The sequence below is a fragment of the Thunnus thynnus genome, chromosome 11 (assembly GCF_963924715.1).
Source record: "Thunnus thynnus chromosome 11, fThuThy2.1, whole genome shotgun sequence".
Classification (NCBI taxonomy): Eukaryota; Metazoa; Chordata; class Actinopteri; order Scombriformes; family Scombridae; genus Thunnus; species Thunnus thynnus.
Genome location: NC_089527.1, coordinates 29,599,730 through 29,613,968, shown reverse-complemented (window position 1 = coordinate 29,613,968; position 14,239 = coordinate 29,599,730). Strand labels below are relative to the sequence as shown.

General features: G+C 40.9%; 1 long non-coding RNA gene across 2 annotated transcripts in view; it reads right to left on the bottom strand.

Annotated features, from left to right (window-relative positions):
* Positions 1-1,216: 1,216 nt before the first annotated feature.
* LOC137193139 (uncharacterized) overlaps positions 1,217-14,239 on the bottom strand; it is a 38,643-nt gene continuing 25,620 nt past the window's right edge. Inside the window, exon 3 of one of the 2 annotated variants that reach the window (XR_010930686.1) lies at positions 1,217-1,736. This is a non-coding gene — a long non-coding RNA (uncharacterized lncRNA). Of the gene's footprint in view, positions 1,737-4,868; positions 6,372-14,239 lie in introns of those variants that run through there. The other variant, XR_010930687.1, reaches the window with a different exon arrangement.

Below are 14,239 nucleotides of genomic sequence, written 5' to 3'. Positions count from 1 at the left end.
CTCCCCCCAAAGGCTAGGGCAGCAGCACCAGCCAACCCTCTAGGATGAGTCGTCCATGTCAGAAATCTATTTCCACCTCATCTCGAGGCCTACATCCTGTGGCGTTTGCTACACCATCAACTTGCCTTAACATCACAAGGCTCTGCTGTAGCTCTGACACGGTGCCATGACTTGGTGGAATCCCCTTTCAGAACGATCCATATCTTTCTATTTACAGCAGAGTTAAGCATTAAACGCTCATCAGGGTCAGCACAGGAGTGCCTATTGTGTTCCTGTTGATCAGGTGTGTCGTAATCCCATGCTATCAACAGTCAGACCTAGTTCTTATTTGTTATCAACAGGGCTTTGAGCCAAAGTCAACTCCTTTTGTGTGTAAAATTCCTCAATGAGCAACATGGACTAGTCATGATTGCATCATTACTGTACACACATAAAGATCCTCCAACAATGGTGGATGAAAGAAGAAGTCACATACCATTTCATCTTTCTTTTAAAAGGCATGTAAAATATGTCAGGCATGCATGGGTGACTTACAGTTTGGGGTTTTATTGTTGTCTTGAGGTTGAAATGGGGGATTACAGAAACGTGAGGGCTCTGGCATCGTGGAATGTGGTCACGCAGGCACTGAGTGGGGCAATGTGTTTATATTACACTCTGTTTAACAGGTTCTGTTCATTCAGCAGCCACTGTGACCTAGATTTAGCGAGACGGTACCAAAATCTGATGCTACATTATACAGGCAGAATCCCCATGTGGCCCCCCGTTCCACGCAGTGAAGCAAAGTAAAGACACAAAAGGAAAAACCCTCACTTTGCTCAAATATTTACAGTCTGATTCAAACAGCAACGGTCTTAACAGAGTGTAGTGGAGATTTTATGATAGCAAGCATGCAGTGTTTTTCCAAGGCTTTTCTTTTTTCCTGTAGTCTTTGCTGGGTAAAAGGTAAATACACTAATCCAGTCCAGTGATGTTGCAATGTTAGTTTGACAGGAATGAGCCTATAGAGCCTTAATACGCATGAATACATTAAAAGTATTTGCACCAGAGTTAGCTAGCAGCTAACTTACATCTGTTGTCCCTGGGCAGGTAGACAAAAAACAACCACAGAATAGCAAATACACTACATAAAAAGCACAATACATAAAAGTCCATCAGTGTGAGATAATTAATTGAATCAGTATGATAAATACAATAAATACATACAAGGCGATCATACTTAAGGATCATTAAATCTTTATTTAAACAGTTTTCTTGGCGCATGCAAGATGATATCTGCAACATCTCACATTTTGACACAAGCTTTTAGCAAAAGCCCAATAATAGCAAATTACAGATAAGCTGGCCAAGACAAACACAATGACTCTATTTCCAGATAATGTGCACGTGTGGACATACACTGATGTCATCCCGACTGTGTTTCTCTAAAGCTCTCCTTGGCCCATCCACTCTCTTTTCAGTGATTGCCCTCTAATAATCAACTGCTGCTCCTGATTAAATTGTGGACGACTCCAATACCACCTGTTGCCTTAGTAACAGATTGTTTTACAGGATGATGCCGGTGGAGCGATCCGACAGGCGGTCTTGATGTTGCACACAGACAGAATCAGTTCCATGTGTGGATGGCTGTGGTGGGGCTGGAGCGAGGGACAAGTCATTAGTGTCAGTGTAAACAGGGAGGGTGTGGGCCCTATCTGACTGGCTCATGCTTGTCCTCAGACTAATAGACAGTGAAAGCTCTGGAAGAGAATTAAGGAGAATTCAGAATGGATTAACTAATGCAAGAAGTCCAGCTGATTCTGCATGCTGGATTCCATTAATCCAAAAATAACACAACGCTGCTTTCAAGGCACCCTATAGTGTGCAAATACAACAGCTGTATTCATCAAGAATCAAGTAGTTATTAAATAAACAGTGTTTGGTTGAACTATGACAAACCATGGTGCTTAGTCACTTATTGACTTTCTGAGGAACAATACCATCTTTTTAAAGCCCATATATCTTTGATTCCATATATGTTGAAGTGTTTTTCCATTTGTTTATATGTATGCATTAAGCCTGCACAACATGACAAGAATCAATCTGTCGCATTGAAGGTTTTCAGGTGATGGAGAACCTTATCGTTTAGAACTTATCATTTGTGTCAGATTATCACAATGGAAATGGCTAAAATTACCTTCTGAATGATGTCATTACTGAGAAATCAGTCACTTTATTTGGTAAGTAACCATCATGTGAAGTGTCTTGCAGTCTGCTGAAACATTTAGTTGACAAATGCATTTTTTCAAGAAGTTCACTCACCCCTTGTTGGCTTAAAGGTGACTCACAACAAAGTATTCCAGCAGTGACCCAGTTTCACAGCAAAAATCGTATCAAAACGTCTCAAACTTTTCAACCCACTGCTGCAGCATAATCCACGTCTGTGCTGTCCACCTGTATACTCAATGTTTTAAAATGTTTATATTTTGACCAAAATGTAGCCAAGTACACATCTTGCATTTATCAATTGCAAGGATGGCTGTTTTCCTTTGTCACACGCTAAACTAAATTTGCTTATATTGGTTCTGGATGATAAATGCAAACAGCTAAGCATGCTAGACACAACCAGAAGCCATGTTTTTGCAAAAAAAATATGATTGTATGGAAAACACTGAGCATACAGACAGTCAGTGGAGAAGTTTTTTTTATGCAGAAATGGTTTGATTACACAGACTCAATTTGTTTCTGTTAGCTCTTCATGTTTCTCACTCCTGACCGATAACTGTCCTAGTGACAAATGGGAGCTGCGTATTTAGCGTATTTGGGGGGGAAATCTGAATTTTTGGAAAATAATAATATATACAAGAGTTGTTTGAAGCTTCTCTGGACATTTTGATGCACATTTCATACTCAAAACATATGATTTCACTGGAGTATTCCTGTAAGCATTATGATTACAGGTCACACGTTGCCCCAGATCCACCTCTTTTCATTTGGTAATCTTCTGAGAAGCAACAAGCTCTCAGCATGATGTCTATGAGTTAAGAATGACTGTGACCTGACAGGCATTTTATCAAACAGACAGCAGTGTCTGTTTACTCCGTCGACTATCCTGGTGTTGATCTTTTCATTATACTGACATCCATCTCTCTGAGTCAAATATACATGTACACACATGCTAGAGTATGTGTGCGTTTGCACGTGTGTGTCAGTGCTTGCGTTGGTGTCACGCAGCAAAGCAATGTGCCTCCCCGCCTGTGAGCTTCTGCACTAATGTCAACGTAGGAAACCAGTGTAGAGCCAGAAGCTGGCAACCCGAGAACTGCACGTTGAAATTAACATGAGGGGACGTCTAGTGTAGTCATTTTGCCATGTTAGCGATTACACCAGTGCCAGTGGGTGATGAACGCCCATTTATGGGAACATATGAAACATGACTGGCAGAGAGCAGCTCTGGGAAGGGAGAGACAGGGAGAGAGGGGGCAGGAAGGTCAACTGAGAGCCTGGAGAAACCAGAAGCAGAAGGGAAAAGACAGAAAAGACAAAAAAGAGAGGTGATGAAGAGGACTCTTCAGAGAGAAAAGTGGGTCTTCATGTGAGGAGTGGTGACGCTGAGAGAAAGAGAGACAAATACCTAGAGAATAAAAGAGTCCCCATGGAAGTTATATGAAAACCTATTAAATACTGACCTATTTACACTTGATTATAGAGATGTTCTGTGTGCTGATACAGCTGCCAACACCCTAAAACCCACAGTCTGTATATAAAGATGGACGTAGCGAGTTGTGACGTCACCTGCTGGTTTGCACTGGAGCCAGTTTGAAGCCCAGAGTTGCAGCTTATGGTCACACCATCTCTTCTGTTTAGAGCCAGGACCTTCCAAATAAGAAGTGTGGGGGGTTGCCTTTCACGCTCTGGAAACACCCTGCTACCTCAGACCTAGCTTACACCCACAGAGCAGTGCATACTTGAGCTAATCTTAGCTACTTTAGCTAAATTGTGCTAACAGGTCAGGTATTGTTATCAAGTAATGTTAAAGAGGACCTATTATGCTCATTTCAGCTCTAAATGTTTATTTTTGGACTCTATTGGAGTAGCTCTGCATGACTCACAGTTCAAAAAACTCCTTATTTACCTAACTGGCCCTTTATGTAGCCCCTCAATATACAGTTTCTCTTATGCTGTGTCTCAAATCGCATACTTCTGTACTTACACTAAACATTTTGAGTGCATAAATGCGTTCACACTCAGGAGTATGGAAAAATGCAGTGCACTATGAGTACCCGGATGGTGCACTCAAAACGGTCAAAATTTGAGTGTGGAACAATGGATACTTCTCACCCTCAATGGCTGCCATCTTGGCTACGTAGTGGAAGGGGAGGGACCACTTTTCAAACTGGAAATGGCGGCTGAGGACGTTGTAACTATGGTCAATATCGTCACATTATACAAATAAATGTAAGTTATACATGTGTTTTTTCGCACTAAGCACCACTATACTATTGTTAGACATAGGCCATCAGGGTTAATTTAGTAATGCTAACGGTAGCTAATGCTAATTTCATTTCCAGTAAGTGCACAACGGCCGTGTTTGATTTGAGACAACACTCCCCTGTCGAAATTTGCGCACTACGTGAGTAAGTACTTAGTGTACACAGTCTACCACATGGAAGTGTACTGACAGAAGTATGTCATTTGAGACACAGCTTTACGCTCCGTTTTAGCTCCTGTCTCTTTAAGGCCCCCCTCCCGATGAGCCCACTCTGTTCTGCTTTTTGCTCACAGGGGTTACTGCTACCTCGTTATTTGACACGTCGGCCACTTTTAACATGAATATCTGACAGTGTGACATTATATATATATATATATATATATATATATATATATATATATTTATATGTCTGAAAATAGGGAAAAGCATAATACATCCCCTTTAAACTTATTGAAATATTGCGACAATAGTCCGACTCAGGTGAGCCAACTGTCATCAATCAACGCCCGCATGACAGACATCAAAGCTACTAGAAGTCTTCAAATCTTATTAATGGAGCAACAAAAATGACCACCAGCACACGTATTAGATGGCCAGAATTTAGATATTGAGACTTGTTGAAAAAAATGATTGACTTAGTCTAGAGAGAAGTTGATGCTTTTTGAATGGAAATCAGTTGCAGACAGGGACTTTTTGGAGTCAGCATCTAGTGGCCATTGGTGGCATTTCACTTTCACGTACTTACACATTGGCCTCAACCTCAAGCCGTGATAGTTGCTGCTTGCTAAAACCTAAAATTAACATACCTAGAAGACATACCTGTTTTTTAATTCATAAGACCTTGATATCTGTGTTGCCAAGATATTTACAAGTATGAGGCCAAGAGTCAGTTGACCTAATGTATTTGCAATAGTTGTGTGCTGCTTTTTTGCTGAACAATCAAGGATTATTAGCAAGATTGCAGGTGGTTGTACATCAAAATAAAGCAGTGTAGATAACAAACTGTGTCTAAAAATTAAAACACAAGTTTATAACAAAAACAGAGAAACTGGGGAAAGAACAGGGAGAGAAAGAATAATACATGGTTAACTCTGATGATGACTAACTCTGAAACTTGCGTCATGTATACTACACTACATGATGCTTTGCATGCTATACATTCCTTTGCAACTACTGGGAGCAGCTCCTCTGGTGTCGTGGTATGTTGGAAAATGTTCGTTGAAAAGAAAGTGTTTTCATAGTGTTTTAAACATATGAGGAAACCAGCGCACCATCAAAAATCATAGATGGAAGTTTGCTATATTATGCACTTAGCCACTCCAAAACACAAGTTCAGTACAGTTTGACTTTTCAAGTCATTCATTCTTATAATATAATTATAATATAATTCTTATTTTTATTATATTCTACATATTTCCCACCAATTAATACAGCTACTGTATGTTATCCCAGGCTTATTATATGCACTTGAACAATTGAATACTGAGTATAAAATAAACATTTGCCGGGGTTTTAGAAACATTAACATTCAAAACAACCATCTTTGAATGCTTTAATACTGTCAAGGCTTTAACTGCTGTCTTACACATTGGTCATGGGAAGTTTTATGATTGTGTGACTACAAATCTGACATTTCCGGAAGTCATTCTGTCAGCCATTTCCTCCTGCTGCCACAGATTACAGGGCCATGAGTGTGCTTGTGGCATGGCGCCACACTTCACCACCACATTAGCCTTTCGTCACCTCCGAGACATTCAGCCAGGTGTTTCACTCAAGTTGCTGTCACGGTTTATTGTGGCTCTGAGTGACAAGAGGGCGGTCTGACTCACCAGTAGGTATATAATTATGACTGTGGGTTTGGCAGCTGATGGCATTGCTGTCATTGTCTGTCTACAGTGACATGCTGAGGGAGAGAGGAAGAGAGAGAGAGTGAGGGTGATAATAGAGATGCACTGTCTGCCAAAGTGAAGAGGGGTGAAGAGGAGAACTGAAAACAAAGAGACATGTTAATGCCAGTGAAGAACAATAGAAACCCAGTTAAATAAAGGCATTAAACCTGCACCACGTGCCAACGCTGGATCTGACCTGATTCTTACTCAGTGTCACTGATACATAAATCCAGACAGTACAGTGCCAAAATATTCACACTATGATCTCCCCGGAGACAGTGTAAACTAATACATAAACACAACCTTGTTTTATACAGAAACACTGTATCTTATAGCATGGAAATATTATTCTAGTAAGGATACTTTTTAGTTTCTCTTGTCCAGGTAAGGATTTGTTTTGCAAAGACTATTTCAGCCTTGCTTCATTGTCTCAGGTAACGCCGCAAGCTGCAAGAAACCTTATTTGCATATTTGCTATTTTTGGGGACATTTTATTCGACAACTGACAGTCGAGAGCTGACAGGAATTGAGGGGATAGAGAGATGAGAAATGACAAACAAAGGTCAGGCAACAAAGGTCCTTGGCCAGATGCTGAGGTAGATGATCGGTGCCTTAACCCCCAATCCACTGAGTAGTCCCTTCTTTGCATACTAGGAGAGCCATAGACATGACAGACTTAAGCCACAAGAATGAGGACCTGAGAAATGACTGCTATGAGGCGCCTATAGAATGTGTGATAACAGCAATCTTACAGGTGTATTTTATGTCAAACTGTGGGAGAACCATTCTGGTTCAAATTGGACTATGAATGCCTAGTGAATAATGGTGCTACAAAAGAAAGTTCATATTCACATCACCCTTCTGCACCACTTTCATGTTTTAAATAGTAAATGGCTGCATTTATTCAAAGGGCTTTACAATGCGCTTCATAAGAGTCTTATTCACCCATTCACACACACACACACACACACACACACACATACACACACACACACACACTGATGGCAGTGAGCTACCATGAAAGGTGAGCAATTTGGGTTTCAGTGTCTTGCCTAAGAACACTTTGACATGTGGACCGGAGAAGCCGGGGACCAAACCAAGCTCCTTAAATTTTTTTGGCTGCCTTGGTCGTCAAAGACTCTAAGTGTAATTCCAAGATCACCGCTTTAGATCAACAACCAAAGATTTGACCATGTCTCTCACAAGATTGTCCTACTGATGGCCCACAGTCACACAGTGCATAGCAGTCTTTACTTGAGACTTGAATCTATGAAGACTTAAAAGTTCAGACTCGAAGGCAAAAACATAAATAAAGTATCATAGATAAAGTAATAATCAAGTGACATGCAGGTATTGCATAGCTACACACACACACACACACACACACACACACACATAAAAGAAGAATGCATTCTTATTTATTGAAATTTCTGAGGCTCGGCTTTGTTTAGAAATGATCAACCCAGCTTTGAAAGAAAAACAAAGTCGATGGAGAAAATCCAAGTTATTCATCTATGAACACGAAGGATCAGTACCGAGAAGTCCTTTCCACAATCCCCCCCCCTGCACACAACATATTTCATATTGTCTCTATGGGAGCCAGAAAAGACACATCCTTAATATCCTTCATGAGTCTTTGGACTTGCTACTCATATATGATGCCAACTTCCTTTCATTTGTCTCCTCGGTCTTGGCTAACACCATCACACTCCTGCCTCTGGACCAGGTGTGTCACTGTACAGTCTGTGTGAGTGTTTACTGTAAATCTCAGACTATTTAAAACATGTTTGGTGGTCTTGTGAGCTTTTAGTTCACAGCAGCGCAGAGCTTTAAAGACAAGCTGTGGTTTTAACGGCGTCTTCCAGTGAACTTGTCAAGCTTTTCACATTTCCAGGCGCTCCTTTGAAACAGCTCACCACTTTACGGGGAAAAAAAAAATATTTCAACTTGTCGAGGTGTGCTGCTGCTGCCCCAGATCCCAAGAAAGGCAAGTGAAGTGTGGTTGATTCAGGATTATGATAATTATGATACTTTTGGCTTGGCTATGGTGAAACCACTATTGTCCTCTGTTGTTGCTTTGAAGTGCTGCACTTTGTCACATTTTTAACTTCCAGCAATCCAAGACCAACAGCAGCAGCACCAACTGGAAGAGGTTGAGGTGCTTCTTCCTTTGATAACTGGCATTCTTGTCGCTTGATATTAATTGATTTTTCACCTCCTCAAAATAAAGATTTGGAACAACATTTGGACAGTTGGGAGCTAGGCTTGAATATCCACAAATCAAATAGATTGATTTACAAGTACGCACACAAATTAAAGCTCAAAAAGCTTCGTCTTTCAAATTCCAACTGAGTCACCTGAGCAGCTGTTCCTCCATCTGACTCATGCAGGAATAATGAAAGTGGGAGAGCGGTTTCTCTGCGTATGCCAAAGACCTGATGGTGGAATGCATCCCAGTCAAGTCATGTCTCCTGACAGATGTCCCCTCCTGACAAACGGAAATCTGTCAGCAGCACATTTAACCATCCATCAGATGGCAAAGCCTGAGTGGAAATAGACGTTCTGCTCTACAGAGCCAAGAGGAGAGATGAGATTATGTTTTTTCTTTTGTGACTCTAAGTGAACATATCATTTCCTCTACATCCCCTTAGAGCTTTTTTAGTTCTACTGGCATCTTTTTGTTTCCTTTTAAAAGATATTTTTCATTGCTAACACTTTAGTTTCACGGTTTACTGGCAGCAGTATGTGCATCTATTTTTTTTTTAGCATACAGAGAATAGTGTTTGAAAAGTTAAAGGGATTAAATGACGGATTAAAGTTAGAAATGTCTCTGTTATGATCAGGGCTCTGCTCTGCGAATGGTATCTCAGTCGTCTCATAAAAACAGCAGCCATGACCAGCAACTGGCAGGAAAGAACTATCTTTTCCCACTGACAAATAATAGCCTGGTGGTTTTAGAGGCTAAATTTTGTCTTTACTGAAGACTGAAGAATCTTTGACCTAAATTCTCAGAAGAACATTCACCCCAAGTACCTATAACCATGCAAATATTTTTGGGATTCATTGCTCCAGGTTTTGTGATATCTGAAATCACTTAGAAAGACTAAAAGTCTCTAAATCTGGACTAATAAAACAACTATCTGCATGACACCACTTTAGGTAAGTGAAACAATATGTTTTTTGTAATTTGAGAAAACCAACCCTTCAGTCTATAGAAAACATACCCGACACTTATTCTTGGCATACACAGCACTTCTTTTGAAATCATCTACGCAAGACAACTTGTATCTACATACTTAACATCAATCAAATATACAGATGTTATTAACATAATTCAGCATCTTTGATATGTTTGTTTCTGGCAATATCCTGTGTGTATTCTCATAAATGTGTATTTTGCCCTACTTCTAAAAGAATTTGTTGTTTTTTTTTGTATTTGGGTCTTGTGATAAGGTAAATCAGCCAACACTAACTTTTCCCTCTTTCTAACCTCTTCACCTTTCCATCGCCCACCCATGAAGACAGAGGCTCTCACGGCCTCAGTCCTACCACAGGGCAGCTGACAGGTAAAAAAAAAAAAAAAAAAAAAAACACACACACACACACACACAATCACACTTATACATGTTTTTTTCACACACGCGGTCAAAAGTATTTCTCTTCCCCACACACACTCCCACGTAGATTCGAACCCTCTGTGCCGACCCCTGCCTCGCCCTGAGAAATGTGCCATATCAATGCTGAGAAGCAGGTCAAGCATTCTGTAAGTGCAGCAAAGTGAGATAATTGCAACATAGACTGTTTTCGGCTTATTATTAAAACACTCCCCCCCCCACCCCACAATCACCCAGTCTCCGCCCCCCTTTAAACCCAACCCTTCTCAACTCACACAACATTCAAAACAACCTGCTTTTCTAAATGCGGCGGCCTGTAGTGTTAAAGGTTGAGCAGCGGTGGCGGTGAGCTGATCATTTTTAGGATGGACGGATCATGAAATGCTCAGTGACAGAGTGATTAGTGAACTGGGCTAATGAGCAGCCTGATTGGTCTGATCTCTTGCTCTCTCTCTCCCACTCTCTCTCTCAATCCTTCCCCTTGAAGTGGATTTGTGTGATGTTTGACGGGTATTAGGTCACAGAGGCGGCGCTGCAGGTCTTAAAACTGCGTCGGCTTTTCAAATCACTCCCAACGACTGGTACCTGGTCCTCCACCGCGCCACTACCGCCTCTGCCTCCTAACTGTGCCTCCTAACTATGCCTTTGAACCTATGGGATGAAGGCTTGGGGTGCAAGGAACCATGACCAAAGTGCATGTGTGAATGAGTGATCAAGCACATGTGAATGTATGTGTAGGTATGGGTGGATGTAAGAAAGGAGGGGAGGCAGCGGGAGGGGAGGGAGAGTGACTGAGGGCACAGAGGGTTCACGGGCAGTATCCTTCAGTTTGGGTCTTTTTTGACAAGGAGTTGTTGGAGCTACTGTGTTGCTGTGTTTTCAGTGAGGTGTTGACTCAGCTTTATGCTCATTTTTGAAGTAGTGTAGTGTTGAACTGAAGTATACTTTCTAATATTTTTGCTCTAAGTCTGTTAATTAGTTAGACAAAATATTAGAAACACTTCTGAATATAAAGATGAGTAACAAAGCCCACAGCATGATTCACATCATTTTTCATACCTAAACATTCAGTAGCCGCCTCTATTATTTTATTCAGGTTTTTCCTTTTAATTTAATGTAAATTCTCACCCACCACCTCTAAGGGAGACTCAGGTTTTCATTCCAGGTGATGCTTTCTCCTCCCTGGTGTTTGTGTTCCAATGAATACCAGTGACCATGTTTGTGGGTGGGAAGCCAGTGAGGGATCATGTCTTTCTTGTTGCACTAGTGGTTCCTATAGTTGGTCTGGGCACCAGATTGGTCGAGGTGAAGCTTATCGCTGCATGGCAGATGAAAAGAGGCGGCTTTTAACACCGTGCATCATGAATCTGAGGTAAAACATGTCTCTCTGCAGCCTTTGACGGACCAACAAAGGGGTTAGCTGTGACGTGAACTACAGTACACAAGGAACTGGGCATTTTAAATTAGGAGAAAACTGTGACAACAGCTTCAAAATGTACCACAGAATTGAGTCAACAGACAAACAAAGTAGTAGTCTCAACAAAAATGTATATTTCAACTAGTAGTAAGTTAAAGCATCGCCTTAGGATGTTATTATTTTTCTGGTCACTCAATGTACCTCTGTGGTACCTGAGCCTAAATGAAATGAAAATGAAAAAAATATCAAAATTGCATTGGTATCTAGGGAAAGAAAGAAATGAAAATCAAAGTGCAAAGTGGCCAAGATGGAACCTTTCAACAGCAGAATGGGCAGAACAAGACCTCAAAAGTCTGCAACATAGACCCCATGCCTTAAAATCACTTGAGACCGTCCACTGGAAATCTGTATCATATAGAGATGATGGGTCAATTTTGATCATATTATGAACAAATCTGAAACATCCCCGCCCCCAATATCATTTGTGCATCATGTGTATTGATGCGGTCACTTCACATAAAAAAAGAGCAGTCCTGTGTCTGTTTGTGTCAGCTGACCTGGATCTAATTATAACCACTACTCTAACGCGGATATCCACCAATCAGAAATGAAAATTTACTTCACAGACTTAAGCAGAAAAAAAACAACATTAAAAATATGTGAAACTGTGTATAAACTTAAATGGATTGCATTGACATTACAGACAACTGTTACACTGTTTCTATTTCAGATGAAAGCAATGTACTGGATTAAGATTCTTCTTTGTGTGATGACAGGTCTTTCTTTGACCAGAAAAAGAGATTAGGGAAGGTATAAAGTGACATCGCCCCTGCTCTTTTCATGCTGTGAGCATGTGGCCTACGGGGGGCAACCACTTAAAGCCAATCCATGAGTCTCCTGGGCCTTGCATGTCTGCTGACCTTTCTCTATTTTTTTTTCCTCAAACAGTCAGGACCCAACTTGAAAAGACTGCTACTGACCCACTAGCTTGCAAAGCTGACCCATTAGCTTACAAAGCTAGTGGGTCAGTGGGGCTTCTTTGAGGATTCAAAGGAAGCTAAAAGGTTCCTCAATTGAAAAAAAATCATGATGCTTCTATATTTATATGGTAGAGGTTTGCTGAAGTACATCAAGGTTAATGAATTGTTTTTTTAATTGTTTTGTCAACATTCATCTGATTGCATTCTGAAGAATCTCTAAAGGTTCCCAGAAGACATTTAACTTCTTCGAGTGCATGCTGTCAATCCAATAAATTCTGTTCTCTTACACTGTGACCTGTAGGAGAGAGACAAAGGAACAGGAGGGGGTTGTTTTTTTTAATAAGACCTATGAGGTACACACAAATAGACGGCCTCCTATAGACATCATCATCTCCTGTCACATGAAATGACCCACAATAAGTGAATCAGGAAGTAGCTGGATAATAACAATGAATCGGATGGATGGTTGTTCAAGACCTATGTGAGACATCAGGAGAGAGCTAACGAGACAACACATCTTAATTAAGGGCATCATTAATGAGTAAGTGATTTGATAAGGGTTTTGGGGGTGGTAGCAGGAGGGTTACTGTTCCTACAGAAACATGAGAGAAATCACCGGAGGATGGGTAGTGACCCACATTTGGGAGAGGGAAGATGGGGGGCAACCCCCATTCCCTTAACCGGCACCCCCACATCCCCCTCTGGGCAGCCTGCTGATTGGTTCATTACCCATAGTAAACACGTCTACTACCCCCCACCATTGGTACACACATACATATAACCATCCCTGCCCCCCGCCAGTCTGTCTATGATCATCCTGCCCTGGTAAAGACCAATGGCCAGATTCCTTCAGTACCCTAACCAGATTCATACATAGCTCCACACTCCCTCCATCTGCTGGAATGCAGAGTACAAGATGGAGAAAATATTCTTTTGTTTGACAAAAGGCTTACAACGCATGTTCACAAACAGGATGTTAAATATCTCTAAAAGCAATTCATGAATCTTAAACAAGTTTTACAAATTAACTGATTAGATTCTTTCAGACATGAAGATGTGCCTTCATGTCTTCTTTGTCCTGTCTTGTCATTTTCGTTAAAGCTAGGGATGAAATAATTCCAGTGAAGTACAAAAGATTGCAACATTTCACAAGGAAAATGCTTAAGAATGACAAAGAACATCCACCAAATACGCAATGTAACATACAACTTTATGCAAATAACTAACTAACTGAGCATATATACTCCCTGTCCGTTCATCCATTTGGTCTGCAAGTGGCCGCCACTCAAACACCCAATTACACTGCATGTGAACCTATTTATCCAGCGAAGTTCTTGGCTCTACAGGTTTCCCCAGATTTTAATAAGAAATGAATGTATATAATTTCAATTCTCTGTGGAATCTCAAGTATTTATTCTGTGTAGCCTACAGTAGAGGACATGTTATTTTATTTTCTATGTAATGTGGTGGTTTGTTGTTACAGTGCGTCTGTATATCTTGTTAGTCATTGTCTGTGATGCATTTGTTATTTTTTTCATTTGAAAAAAGAAGCGTCAGATACATTTTGATGTGTTTCACATCCTTGGGCCAAAGTGTTAACTGATCTTGGATGTTTTTCTGCCTATTAGCAGACAGGTGTACTTTATACCTGCAGGCGTTTTGACACCTCACACCAAGGTGGTCTACTTTCACTTCAGATCAACACCAGGGGCTGAATTCATCTGGACACTTATGCAGAGGTGGGAGTTGTACTGTTAAAACTCATGTATTTCAAGTTGATCTTTGGGGCTGAATCCTGCCAGCTCTAAATGGAGAGACCCTTGTGATGTGCTGCACTTTCATTTACCCCCTCCAGGGATTTGGATTAACGT